The sequence below is a fragment of the Argentina silus genome (genome assembly GCF_951799395.1).
Source record: "Argentina silus genome assembly, chromosome: 3".
NCBI lineage: Eukaryota > Metazoa > Chordata > Actinopteri > Argentiniformes > Argentinidae > Argentina > Argentina silus.
Genome location: NC_139657.1, coordinates 31524835 through 31540095, shown reverse-complemented (window position 1 = coordinate 31540095; position 15261 = coordinate 31524835). Strand labels below are relative to the sequence as shown.

General features: G+C 40.4%; 2 pseudogenes across 2 annotated transcripts in view; both read left to right on the top strand.

The window, feature by feature from the left end:
• Nucleotides 1-15261, top strand: part of LOC310802306 (cytochrome P450 3A27-like) — a 230779-nt pseudogene that overhangs the window by 57279 nt on the left and 158239 nt on the right. The window lies entirely within an intron of this gene.
• The window catches only part of LOC310801560 (cytochrome P450 3A27-like), a 75333-nt pseudogene that overhangs the window by 12026 nt on the left and 48046 nt on the right, over nucleotides 1-15261 (top strand). Inside the window, exons 6-9 of the transcript in view lie at nucleotides 5221-5320; nucleotides 5454-5567; nucleotides 6005-6093; nucleotides 6204-6352. The product of the transcript in view is annotated as a cytochrome P450 3A27-like (transcript). The remainder of the gene's footprint in view (nucleotides 1-5220; nucleotides 5321-5453; nucleotides 5568-6004; nucleotides 6094-6203; nucleotides 6353-15261) is intronic.

Here is a 15261-nt window from a genome sequence, read left to right as displayed (position 1 = left end):
GAATCTTACGGTTCAGCTCAACGACGATTTTCACCTTCTGAGCACCTGTTAACTCTCTGAGCTAGCAGGCTAACCTGTGAGCTCTCAATTCTTTGTTATTGTTGAACCCTAGCTCGACGATAATTCCTCAGGTTATTATTAGAACTTGCAAGGTCACATGTGTAGGCTACAGCTAGCACTTGGGACGGACGGCTAACTAAGTTACTTGTTGTTTCCGGACAGCTGAGAACCTTGGCTAGCTTTGACAAGGTAATATTGAGAAATATTAGCACCCTGTTTGCAGGAGGGTTGGTCAGCTTGTGTTTGTAGCCCTAGGACTACTGAGCACTTTCTAGTAATTAATAATTTACTAGCTAGTTACCTCGTATAATGATCTGGAACATACCAGTTCTCTCTGGTGTGGGACCACCATATCTAACTATGCGGGTACCAGTTCCCTGTGGTAGCACGTGGGTGTAGCAATGCTGAGGTGTGCTGATATTGTACCTGTTTGTTGCATAGTGCGCTGTATCTAAACTAACCCCACAACTAAGTCAACTAATAAACATGGGCTACGCATATCTTAAACATGCCTGTGTGTGTGTGTGTGTGTGTGTGTGTGTGTGTGTGTGTGCGTGCGTGCGTGCGTGCGTGCGTGCGTGCGTGCGTGCGTGTGTGCTTGCGTACATGTGTTTTTTCGGGGATGCAGAGAAAGTCTTCCAGCTGTTCCAATGAGTACATCCATCCATCCATCCATCCATACATAGACCTATGCATTTAATTCTGGTTTGTTTATAACTAAGAGGAAGACACATTTATCATCTGTTAGAAATTATTTTTATAAAAACAGTTTATTATTGCTATAATAAAAATACATTACTGCAGTGTGCTAAATTTACTAATGTGATGGCCTGTTGACAAATGAGCGATGGATCAAGCATTAGTCCCATAGTACGTTGAATTAATACATGGAGAGGTTAAGCCAGGTCATCAAGAAAGATGTTGCAACACACGCTTACACAAAGAGCTATAGTGGAATAGTACCAGGCTAGGGAGGATAGGCTAGGGAGGACATACCAGAGTAGGTGTCTTATCTCTTACAGAGTGCTGACTCCGCAGCTGGGATGAATGGTGTGATCAGCCCGTGAACAACAAGGGATGCCAAGTCTAAACCATGGTTCCTCCCCAACCAAATAGCCAATCACAATCATTTTGTATACTGTAAATACTTTGTTTGACTGTTTGAATGCATCCAATTTTGGAGGGTTGGTTACAGATTAACAGCTTGCTGACTGTGATTTTCATCGCCAAAAGTGGTCCTTGTACAAGCCTAGAATTCTGACATGTAAATAAATAGCTAAAAGTAAGAAGTAGTTTGTCTTCTCTTCAAATAAAGAACACGTTTTCTCACACATCAAAAACCACTAGTTATCATCAAAAAGGATGGTCACAGTTTGCTAAAAAAGAGTACCTAAAAAGCCTGCAGAGGTCTCGTAAAAGGTATTGTGGACAGATAAGATGAATATTATCATGGACTAGAGTGACAAAAGTTTGGAGAAAAAAGGATCTGCCCAAGATTTACAGCATACCACCTCATCTGTGAAACATGGTGCAGGGGGTGTTAGGTGTGGGCATGTATAGTTGCCATTAGAACTTGCTAACTTGTCTTAATTGATGATTGTACCTGCTGACGGCAGCAGCAGAATGTATTCTGAAGTGCACAGAAACATCTTGTCTGCTTGAGTGCAAGCAAATGCCTCCAAATGCATTGGATGGAGCCACACCATACAATAAAACAATGACCCAAAACACTGCCATAGCAACTAGTGGAAAGATCTTGATTGGCCAAGTCAACCTTCAGATTAAAATTCAATTGAACATGCATTACATTTCCCTAATGATAAGAATTTAGGCAAAAAGACCTCAAAACAAACAACAACTAAAGATGGCTGCAGTACAGGCCTAGCAGAGCATCACCAAAGAAGATGCCCAGCGTCTGGTGGGGTTAGTGGTTTGCAGACTTCAGGCAGTTATTGTCCACTAAATACTAGTGGATTGTCCACTAAATACTAAACATGACTGCTTCATTTGGACATTTGATAAGTCTGTCCCATTACTTTTGGGTACACTGAAATAGGGGGATTATGCATAAAAAGTGATCCAAACGTTTGATAAATCCGAACGTTTGATAAAGTTCTTCATAACGAACATCAGGGAGATGTGACCAGAGAGGTGGTGAGTGGATCCTGGCTATAAGGGCACACTCTTGCCAACACACATTCTGGTGTGACATGTGGGATGTCTTATTGATCTATGTTGCTTTGGCTGTCTCCATGTGTGGATCATTGTAATCAGGGGTGGGGCTGGCCTTTTAAACACCTGTGCTTTGTTTCATTCAGGGAAAACAAAGAGATTTTTAACATTTCTTTTAAAGAGACAACACACATTTTCTGCCATGCCTCTGTCAATTGATTTGGCTTTAATCAATGGTTTCTTCTTGATGTTGTGTACATGTTTTCATGCCAATGTCACCTTTCAGAGGAAATCAAGGAACCTATCCAGATCTGATGTCGTATTAGATGAGTCAAACCCTGTCAGAACATAGTTTGCTTTTGCTAGATTCTTTTCTTTTCTTTTGTCTAGTATTGGTATACATGGTCGAAATTATGCACTCATATTTAGTATTTGGTCGACAATACTTTGTATGCAATAACCGTCTGGGACCCATTGACCCCACCAGGTGCTGGGTATCTTCTCTGGTGATATTCTGCCAGGCCAGCCATCTTCAGTTTTTGAGGTGTTTTTGCCCAAAATCTTACCATCAGAAAATGAAATGCATGTTCAATAGGATTTAAATCCAAACATTGACATGGCCAGTCAAGAACTTTCCACTTTTTCGCCCTGAAAATCTCCCTAGCTCCAATGGCAGTATGTTTTGGGTCATTGTCTTACTGTATGATGAAGCGCCATCCAATGAATTTGGAAGCATTGCTTTTACTCGACCAGACAAGATATTTCTGTACACTTCAGAATATATTCTGCTGCTGCTGTCAGCAGTAACATCATCAATTATGATAAGTTAGCAAGTTCTAGTGGCAGCTATACATGCCCAAACCATAGCATCCCCTCCACCATGTTTCACAGATGAGATGGTATGCTGTAAACCTTGGGCAGATCCTTTTTTCTCCAAACTTTCCTCTTGCAATCACTCTGATAATATTCATCTTATCTGTCCACAAGACTTTTTTCCACAACTCTGCAGGCTTTTTAGGTACCTCTTAGCAAACTGTAACCTGACTATCCTTTTTAAGAATAACTAGTGGTTTGCATCTTGCAGTGAAGCCTCAGCCATTTGCGATTGCTGAGCTCATCAGTGCTTGATTTTGGCAAGTCTAAGGTTTTGACTATGTTTCAGATTTTTCAGCTTTCACCATTTGTCAATTCCTTTGCTATTGTAATGTATCTAACACCTTGTCCTTTGTTGGGAATGATATTTAAGGAGAGGGACAGCGAGATATTCTTTGAGTTTTGGGTTAGGCCCATCACGGGCATCATTCTCCCGCGTTGTCCTTGACGCACGTTAACGTATGGTTAAAACTTACAGACGTATGTTGTTTTAAATTGTGTTAAATTGGTTATTTTGTTGATACTCTATTCTCATTCTTCCTATGGGCATTAATGTGATGTTGTGCGCTCGATAAAGGTTCTGTTAATCAGGGCTGGCTCTAGCCATTTTGGTGCCCAAGCATTTTTCCTTCTTTTGCATTATCAAATGTCTAAATTAAGCACTCATGTTTAGTATTTGGTCCCCAATCCTTTGTATGCAAAGGTGCAAAAGTCTGTGACCCATGGACCCAACCAGACGCTGGGTATCTTCTCTGGTAATGCTCTGCCAGACCTATGTTGCAGTGACTGTTGTTGTTTTTTTAGGATGTTTTGCCCTAAGTCTCCTCTTGAGCAAATGAAATGCATGTTCTATAGGATTTAAATCTGGAGACTGACTTGGCCAGTCAACAACTTTCCACTTTTTGGCCCTGAAAAATTCCCTAGTTCCTATGGCAGTATGTTTTGGGTCATTGTCCTGCTGTATGATGAAATGCCGTCCAATGAGTTTGGAGCCATTTACTTGTACTTGGACTGACAAGATGTAAATTAATGATTCTCAATTATGGTGAGCATTCTTTGGTTATCCACTGGAAGTCTTCCTTGGCCTACTAGGTAATTTGCAATTTCTGAGCTCACCAGTGCTTTCTTTCCTTTTAATGAAGTTAAATGAAGTTCCAAACTGTTGATTTTGGTAGGTTTAAGGTTTTGGCTATGTTTATTTTTTTTCTGATATTTCAGCATCATAATGGCTTCCCTGACTTTTAATAACATCTCTTTGGTCCTCATGTTGACAAGACACCAATAGCAGACTGCACAAATTATGTGACGGAACACACCTGACGAACACACTTGTCAAGCCAATTGTCCTATCACTTTTGTGTAGCCTGAAATAGGGGGATTATGCATAAAAGTGTTGTAATTTCTGAATGATAAACCAATATGTACATCAAATAAAAAATAAAAATCTCTACGTTTTTATTTCAAATCCAAACAGAAGAAAAAATGCTTCACTGTCCCATTACTTACGCAGGGTACTGTATAACCTTCTGTGGAAAGGGTTCTACATGGAACCCAAAAGGTTTCTTCAAAGGGACAGTGGAAGAAGAACCCTTTTTGGTTCTAGGTAGCACTTTTTCAAAGAGTGCAGGATCTGTGATGGGTCTGTCTGTCTCTATCTACGGTATATTTGCTTGAATGCCACAGCCTATTTAAGTATTGTTGCTGACCATGTGCATCCCTTCATGGCCACAATTTACCCACCTTCTAATGGCTACTTCCAGCATGATAATGCACCATGTCACAAAGCAAAAGTCGTCTTAAACTGGTTTCATGAACATGACAATGAGTTCAGTGTTCTTCAGTGGCCTTCCTTGTCACCGGATCTGAATCCAATAGAACACCTTTGGGATGTGGCAAAACGGGAGATTCACATCTTGAAAGTGCACCTGAAAAATGTGCAGGAATTGCGTGATGCAATCATGTCATCATGGACCAGAATCTCAAAGGAATCAATGTCACGAAGAATTGAGGCTGTTTTGAGAGCAAAGGGAGGCTCTACCCAGTATTAGTATAGTGTTCCTAATAAAGTGTTGGGTGAGTGTATATCTAACTATCTTTGTTTTTGCTGGTCTGTAGGATCTATGATGGCCGTCAGCCCGTCCTGTGTATCATGGACACAGCCATGATCAAAACCATCCTCATCAAGGAATGCTACTCCCTTTTCACTAACAGGAGGGTAATACGCTAAATTGAAGTTGTTGTATGGGGAAAAAAACATAAGGGCTTATTAAATAGATAATATCATTGTTATTATAGCATTATTAATATTCGGTTAATTTTGCAGTATATAATCATTGTTATTTTTCTAGAATTTCTATCTCAACGGGCCTCTGTATGACGCCGTGTTTATCGCTGAGGATGATACATGGAGACGGATCCGCAGTGTCCTGTCTCCCTCCTTCACCAGTGGGCGGATCAAAGAGGTACAGTCCCATCTCTCCTCTCCTTCTTTTATTCATTCCAACAACACAAATAAATGAATGACTAACAACTCTGACGTGTGTGTGTGTGTGTTTATGTGATTTGTACTATGTGTATAGTGTGTATTCATTGTTGTTTGTTGTTGTGTGAAGCAGCAACTTTAATTGTCCAAGACAAATTTCCATCCGGGACAATAAAGTATATTTAATCTTATCTTAGATAAGTTCAGTGGTCAGATGACAGAGTATAGAATAATAGTTCATCTTTGGAGTCACTTATTCCTTGACTATATACATAATGTATCCTGTATGAATGTATATTCTCAGGCTATATAAACATTAAAATAATTCCTGTTTCAAACATGATATTAACCCATGTTTTGCACATATTAATCCATGTATCAATCATCATATTTTTCCATGTATCCTTCCCAACTCAGATGTTCGGGATCATGAAGCAGCACTCTGGTAATTTGGTCAGCAATCTGAAGAAGACGGCCGATAACGAAGAGCCCATTGAACTAAAAGAGTGAGTATTTCTCTCCGAGAAGATAAGGTGAATTTGTAATTTCAGTGAACTCCCCCTTTAATTTTGTGGTTGTGGTTCTGGTGGTCAAAGATTGTGTGGTTGTGTTCCAGGTTCTTTGGACCATACAGTATGGATAAGGTCGTCAGCACTTCATTCAGTGTCGACATCGACTCCCTCCACAACCCCTCTGACCCCTTTGTGACCAACATCAAGAAAATGCTCAAGTTTGACATCTTCAGCCCACTGTTCCTCACAGTCGGTACAACTGCCCCCATATAGCTTTCAGTCTAAATCATTTTGTGCTCAATAAATGAAGCTATCGAATTCATTGATTAGACTGACATACACTGTGGAAACACTCTATGAGACCACCAGTAGCTCTCTGTCCTTCCTGGCCTACAATCTGGCAACCAGCCCTCACATCATGACCAAGCTGCAGGAGGAGATAGACACTGTGTTTCCCAACAAGGTAACCCCTCTGCAGACTCCTATATAGTACTATTCATGTGGAACAGGAAATATGATAGTGACAGTATTTTAGAGGGTACTGATGAGTGTGTAACCCCTGTGCACTGCAGACTCCTACAGTATCTATTACTATTGCTTTGGAACAGATGGTTAGATAGGTGACAGTATTTTGCAGTATGCTAATGTGTCTGTAGCATCCCTGTGCAGACTTCTGCCCAGTGCTATTCATTTGAAACAGGAAGTAGATAGGTGTTGTTGGAATCTTCAGAATAGTTAAAAGGCCAGTACCTGAGGACCTGAGGGATCTACAGGGTATATACCTTAAAAGCATGTCTGACATGCAGTGGTGTGCGTGACCATAGAGTGATTTCTAAACTAATACAATCATCTTAAAATAAATTATAAAACTAACAGGTTATCAGTGCAGAGACTTGTATGATATGTGCTCTCCATCTGACTCGTGCTGCTGCATTCTGTATCATTTGCCAAGAGCTTTCTTTGGTCGACCAGACAGGAGAGTGTTACAGTAATCAAGGCTGCTAGTAATACAAGCATGCATTCGTCTCTCAGTGTCAGCCTGGGAGAGGAAAGGTTGCACCTTTACAGCTGTGTTCTGTAAAGGTCCATGTAATATTCAACCTTTTTAAAAGCTTCCTAAAGGTTGTAATGACTATCTTTAATCGGTAGCGATCAGGGAACGAGATCCCTTGAAATAAATATTTCATTTACAAACGCTGTTTTGGTTCGGAAAACACGCTTTTTAAAATGGAGTGTCCTACCTGGACACTCGGTTTGCATATAAACATGTTGTTACTGCCAGGGGTGTTCTAGGGGAGTGGACTCACCTTTCTGTCTCTGAGGGCTGCCTCTTCCAATCGTGTGCGCATGCAGAAACACAACAGCTAATGTCCAACACTGCAAGTTCATTTCGGGGGGTTATATTATTATAAGGGAGGATGTTGTCGTTTGGACAACTTCAGACAGAATTTCTCCACGATGGCAGATTTCCGACAAACTTACTTACTCTTCTTTAAGTGATACAAATATGTTTTAGTCACATTCTTGATATGGGTTTCAAAATTAAGATCTGAGTCAATGGTGACACCTCTGTTTTTTGCCTGGTGCTTAGTGTTACTGTAAGTAGAAGTGTCTTTAAGTATGCAGACAGTTTCTCTCTTTCGGTTTTTGCTCCAATGACTAGTTCTGTGACATCCATATGTCCGCAATGCATTTCACCAGGAAATCAATCAAACTGTTTGACTGGTGCTACAGAGTCGATAGTTGCCCTTAGTTTGGTGTTGAAGCTGGTTACTAAATCATTATCACAGGAGGAAGCTGTTGATGGTGTACTATTCATATTCATCATCATGAATCTCATCTGCTCAGCGACATGGCTAGATAAAGAGGATGCAACAGGAGTAAGACCCTTTGTAATCACTAGGTCCAGGGTGTGGCAGTGGTTATGGGTGAGCCCAGTAACTCACTGAATAAAGTCCGTAGAATTCAAGAGATTCATCAAATCCATGGCTGTCGAGTCAGTCTCATTGTCCACATGTAGGTTAAAATCACCAATGATAATAATCTTAGCATAATTTGAATGAAAGGTAGATGGGCCTTGGATGAAACCGTGATCTTTACATTTCTCATCCTTGTCATCAGGTGTCTTTATCACTCATTACTGTGCAACAGGAGGCTGATGGAGGTAGAAATGGGAGGACAGCTCATTGTAATTAGAGCTTGACAGATATATCTGATATTGGCCTTAAAGAAATATCTGAAGAGTTATTCACCATGTTATATATAATATAGAGGAAACTGGACAGCACTTATTATGGATCATTTAACACAATTACACATGACACAACTGTGTTAACAGAGACACAATACGTCCTGCTCCTGTACATGTTTGTATATACTGTACATTTTCCCCTATGTCTGCTAAGGGCTTCACTGCTTTTTCCACTGTTTATGTGGCACATAGGATATTTATATGTAATTGGCCACTTACGTAAATGGGCGATTCTTAGACTACGGGCACTTTCATGTCCTTTGATCATATTTTATAAAAAAAAAAAAAAAAAAGGGAATATTCACACTTTCATAGTTATCTTTACAATGAAAGTACTTTAGGAACTTTTTACCGGTAGTCTATGATGATTTTTTCACCTTTTTCAACATCGTTATAGATGCAAATATTGCTGTTTTGTGCCTGTCCCACACCCAGACTTCTGATCTTCAATAATGAAAATGAAGTGTAAAAAAATGATTTATCTATTTTTTTTAAATGTGACTGAATAAAGTATCAGTAAAATAATCAACACATAATTGGGGTATTTAAGGTCAAACAACTATTTATGTGATTTTATATACAAAATGTAGTTGTCCCACAGTATTGCCATCATTTCCACCACAACACTGTAATGTCCCTTTAAAAGGTTTGTGTGAAAGATGGTTTGGGTAGTTTCTATGGAGATGAACAGTTACATCACAGCACATGTCTGATATGGAGGATATTTTGGATTTCTTCACCAACTTTTGAAGAAAACTCAAGGTAAATATTGCTTGAAATGAAAATATTTTTATTGTATGTCATTTCCAAACATGACGTAACATCAATTGAGTTTGTAAATAAATCGATTTTTTAACGTACATAGATGTATTTTGCATGCATGAAATGCTAGGTACCAATTCATAGCTAATCTGTGATGCTAGCTTGGATTTTTTTACAAAATACTGTAAGAATGTCATTTCCACCTCCGTCATTTCCAACACATTACCTTCTTGGGTGGAAATGACAAAGGTGAGGTTGAAATTACATTTATGCTTACAAGGTGCAATTCATAGATTGTGAGGCTACATATGTGTAATTTATTTATTAAAATGTACAATGTTAATGTTTTATTCAAATGCATATTTGTTGAAATGCATTTTCATCTATTTTTAAGATGCCACGGACCTCTCTGCAGAAAGGTCTCAGGCCTATAGGGACAGAATAAAAGAGGACCCTGTCAAATATGAAGAGCGACTGAAAAGAGACAGGGAGAGATACCTGAGGAAAAAAGAAAGAGGGGTTGACCCAGAAATGACCCAGAAATGACCCAGTCATTTCCACCACCTCATACCTTTTTTAAAAAATAGTTACAAAATTCTAATCACTCATTAAAAACTTCTGCATAGTTTATGGGATAATGTTCCACTTAATGTAATAACACAAGTAGTTATTTCCTGAAATGTATCTAACCAATCCAATATTATATTTCAGGTTGTGGTTGATGTAAGCTTTGTGTTTGGTCCTCATCTCAATTAATTTACCTAATCCACAAATGTATGGTAATTGCAATATAGGTATAAACTGGTAAAACTATGTGTGAAAGTGGTCTTACACTGTTGAGAAATTATGTATATCATACTTTTTTTAAATAATAATCAAATGTTTACATATGATGGAAATTACATTTGTTCAATGCGGGTCGGACAATATGTAAAAAAAAACATCAATTTGTCTTGTAATGTTAGTGCGTTCTCTTATGGATCATGAAACTAGACTACTTATATTAACCTATTAGACTGTGACAATTAGGTTTGAAAATTTTTTTTCCCCTCAAGTTCACAAGGCCAAAAGTGCCTGTAGTTGAAGAATCGCCCAAATGTGTTATTTTATATGTATGCACTTTATCTTGCATGTTTACAGACTCCCCCCATTCAATTTCACGCATTTCTATTTGGAGTATAAAAGGCACTAGATCACCTGCGGGTATATAAGCTGTGGCTTGCGCTGCGTTATTCAGTTGGCAGTTAATACCTGTAAAGACTGAGGACCAGACGACTCACTAGTGTGTTTTCCATTTATTCTTAAGCATAAGCATTAATACAGTTTGTCATTAATGTAGGCTTTCTATTTAGTGTACCGTTAGGCATAGTAGCATATGAAGTTTGTAGTCTGTTAGCGGTAATTGCGCTAGCTTGGTATCCTAAACGAGGACGAGTTAGCACTAGCTTGCCGTTTACGATGAGTGGTTGTTGTCAAATGACACTTGACAAAACATGTCGAAGGGAGTCTGGTGTAACGTTTGCCTGACTCCACTGATACAGATGTATGTGTAGGATTTAATGTTAGAGTGTTTTGTAGTTTACATTTTCTTTGTTTTTCTTCGTTTTCTCCTAACGGTTAAGAGAAGGTAGACGGTTAGAGCCAGAGTCCGAACCGCTGATGAACAGCGCTGTAGTTTACCGTTGCCAAGGCAACCAGGCAGCTCACAGGTTGTACCATATTTCTAAATCATTATTTTGATATAATACTGAAATGTTGATATTATATTGTTATTGTTTTACATTGTAATTTGTATTGTTCCAACTAAGTTCATTGGCAGTTAATACCTGAACCACGAGTATGTTTTCCATTAATCCCCCCCCCCTATACTAACCCTAACCCCAACCCCACCCAGAGACCTCTTCATCCCCGCTACCCCCCTTGTACAAGTTCTCTCCTGCTAATACAAATAAAATGAAATAGCCGACTGCCTATGGCCCCTGGTGTGAGCATTGATTACTTTGTCTTATGATGACTGTTGGATAGATGATTCAATTACTTAAACAAATGTATTGTTGTAAGTCGCTTTGGATAAAGGCGTCTGCTAAATGCCATGAATGTAAATGTAAATTACAATGGAGGGCCATGTCCAGAAACGACCCCGAGCCCCTAGCACTGATCTATATACCTATATCTATGTCTGTGTTTTGTCTATTAATTAATAATATGATGATGATTAATCCCAACGACGTATATTTTCCAAGAAACAACATGAGCATATCTGTAATCAAATAAATATCTCCTGCGTCATAATGCTGTTGTCTTGATGACGCTGCTAGCAATGACGTAAATTTATGTAAAAGTCACTTTGGTCACTTGAACCTCCAGTTGTTGTCAAATAGCCTTTGCTGATTGTCATTTGTAATGTGGTACGCTCATTAGTGGAAATAGATTCAATTACATTTCAACACAATGGAGAAAAACTGGTGGGACCCGCCGCAGGTAAGTTTGCCTTGCTCTATTTTAGTTTAAATAAACGGGAATACTTTACATTAAATTGCCCCAATACTTGGGCCAAATGTCCAAGGACGTAGGATGTATCTTTCGAGAGGGGGTGCTGCCTAAATGTTGTGTAAAGGGCTGTGCCATGGCTGCTGGTGGGCCGGTCGATCTGTGGGCTGCGGGGCCGGTGAGCGACACGATGTGTGGGCTTCGCGCAGATCCCCCCTACCTTAATCGCATAAGCACTAGGCCGACAAGCTCCTGTATATTTTCAGCCTACCTCAAGTCCGTGAACTGCCTTCAAGTAAACGCAAAGCTGTAAGAAGCAGGGCTGAAAATTAATCAAATTTAATCAAATCAAGCTCTATCATCCGTGGTGACAACATGTTACTGTACACTTGTTTGTATTCGTATGTTATCGTCCAGTCAAAGTAGCCTACAATTCAAAGCAACATTTCCCCCACAATCAGGACCTAGACCTACTGCAAAGAAATACCCTTAATTGGCTACTCTTTGTTGTTAGATCTCTGGGAAGTAATTCATCCGACTCGGCAGACAGTTTGATCCCAACATCAAGTCAAATCGCGGTAATTTCGGTGAGCGCGCAATTCCAAAAACAGCTGTTTGTCAGTGAAAGAGCAGCGTAACAGCCTAAAAAGTGAAACGGGACGAGCTCAATCGTTGTTACAGAGAGAAATGGGGCTGCAAAATCAACCATTTTAAAGATCAACATTAAAACGAGACAGCTTTATAAATAACCTATAGAGGATGGACTATCGAAGAAAGATGATTGACAGAACAATACCAAAATGGTTAATTTGATGTTTTCAGGTAGGCCCTATCTAAAATATAACCAAACATAGTTGGCACTAATAGGTCTTAATCGACAGGACCTTTCCTTAAGTAAGTCGTAAGTTGACTTTGCAAAGGGCCTACAATTACTTACTGTACAGGCCTACATGATTTGCAATATAAATTGTGTCGGATATGTTGAATAAAAGGTAGATGTAGGCCTTTTTTAAAGGCAAAACTAGAGAGCCCCTTTTGGGAAATTGGGAACGCAACAGCCTATTCTTGAGAACATTGTGAGGTACTGCAATCTCTTTGCGAGGGAAGCCTGTTATCTAACGCAATCATATTTCTTGACGTTTCCCTGTCATTGTGTCTGTCATCTCCATCAGGAAGTTTCAAAGCCCTATGCTACTGTATTTGATAACTACCCACTCACCCCATTCAGGATGGCTAAACATAGACAATATGTAAAGATCACTGGAGACAATTGAATGGTTTTATACTCAGAAAAGACAAATACATTCATAGAGACATTCTCGAGACTGCACCTGTAGTGTGTTCACTGTATGTCCACAGGAGTGTAAAGAGGATCAGGCTGCCCTGATGATGGAGGCAGCAGGACCGGCAGCTTTCGCAGCCTACACCCCACTCCCACAGAGGACATCAAGACGGGCCAGGCACACGAGAGAGAGGGCCAGAGTGGCTAAAGAAAGAAAGGAAGAGAAGGAGGGTTGGAGGAGGGAGATGGAGGAGAGAGCGGAAGAGGTGGAGGGAGCCCAAAACCTTCTGCATAAGGTGAAGGAGCACACCGATGCAGAGAAGGAGAGGCTGAAGGAGGAGAGAGAGAGGGTGGACAAGGACAGAGAAATGGTGGACAAGGACAGAGAAATGGTGGAGAGGAAGAGGAAGATAGTCAACCATCTTAAGGATAATATGGAGAGGAAGAGGAAAGTGTTGGATAGAGACACTGAGAAAGTGAATGAATGCAATGCAATACTCAGTCGCATTCAAAAGACGCAGGAAAATAACAAAAAGGATTTGGAGGAGAGGATTGTCCAGTTGGAAATAAAGGCGAAAGAGGTGGAGGAGGTGGAGAAAGTGACAAAGGAGATGGAGGAGACTTTCCAGAGGGAGATGGAAAAAACAAGAAATGAGATGAAGAGGAGAGAGAAGGAGGTGGAGGAGAGAGAGAGGGTGGTGCAGGAGAGAGAGAAGGAGGTAAAGAAGAGCGAAGAGAGATTAAAGATGAGTGAGAAGGAGACCGAAACAATGGAGGTGATGAAGAGAAGGGTAGAAGAGGTTGACAGAGAGATGGAGAGAATCCTAGAGGAGAAAGAAATGGAGGTGAAACAAGTGAAAGAGAGGATGGAGGTGATGAAATGGGCAGAGGAGGAGAGAGAAAAAGACAGGAATGAGAAGAAGAAAGAAAAGGATATTGAATGGATGAGAAAGGAGTTGGAGGTGATGAAGAGAGTAGAGGAGGTGGAGAGAGAGAAGGAGAAAATCCTGGAGGAGAAAGAATGCGACGTTAAACGTGTGAGAGAAGAGATGGATGTGATGATAAAGAATATGGTGGAAAGGAGGGAGAGGGAAGTGAAAGAGGAGATGAGGATGAAGACAGAGATGGAGAGAGAGAGGGAGAAGATTGAAAAGGAGAAAGAAAAGGTTATTGAATGGATGAGAAAGGAGATGGAGGCGGGTATGAAGAGAGAAGAAGAGATGGAGAGAGAGATGGAGAGAATCCTGGAGGAGAAAGAAAGGGAGGTGAAACAAGTGAAAGAGAGGATGGAGGTGATGAAATGGGCAGAGGAGGAGAGAGAGAGAAACAGGAGTGAGAAGGAGAAAGAAAAGGATTTTGAATGGATGAGAAAGGAGTTGGAGGCGATGAAGAGAGTCGAAGAGATGGAGAGAGAGATGGAGAGAATCCTGGAGGAGAAAGAATGTGACGTTAAACACGTGAGAGAAGAGATGGATGTGATAAAGAATATGTTGGAAAGGAGGGAGAGTGAAGTGGAAGAGGAGATGAGAAAGATTACAGAAGATGTCGTGAAGTGGATGAAGACAGAGATGGAGAGGGAGAAGGAGAAGATTGAGAAGGAGAAAGAAAACGATATTGAATGGATGAGAAAGGAGATGGAGGCGGGTATGAAGACAGTAGAAGAGATGGAGAGAATCCTGGAGGAGAAAGAAATGGAGGTGAAACAAGTGAAAGAGAGGATGGAGGTGATGAAATGGGCAGAGGAGGAGAGAGAGAGAAACAGGAGTGAGAAGGAGAAAGAAAAGGATTTTGAATGGATGAGAAAGGAGTTGGAGGCGATGAAGAGAGTAGAGGAGGCCGAGAAAGAGATGGAGAGAATCCTGGAGGAGAAAGAAATGGAGGTGAAACAAGTGAAAGAGAGGATGGAGGTGATGAAATGGGCAGAGGAGGAGAGAGAGAGAAACAGGAGTGAGAAGGAGAAAGAAAAGGATTTTGAATGGGTGAAAAAGGAGTTGGAGGCAATGAAGAGAGTAGAAGTGGTCGAGAAAGAGATGGAGAAAATCCTGAAGGAGAAAGAAGATGACGTTAAACGCATGAGAGAAGAGATGGATGGGATGATAAATAATATGGTGGAAAGGAGGGAGAGGGAAGTGAAAGAGTTGATGACAAAGATTACAGAAGATGTCGTGAAGAGGATGAAGACAGAAATGGAGAGAGAGAAGGAGAAGACTGAAAAGAAAAGAGTAATGGCGGCGAACCTGGAGTTTGCCAGAGAGAGCATGGAGAGGGCTTTCCATAAAGGGAAACAAAATACAGGTATGCCCTCCATTATCTGCTTACAGTGCATTCTAAGCATGATCATTTTGGCTTCTCAAATCACCTCAAAATAATTTAGATT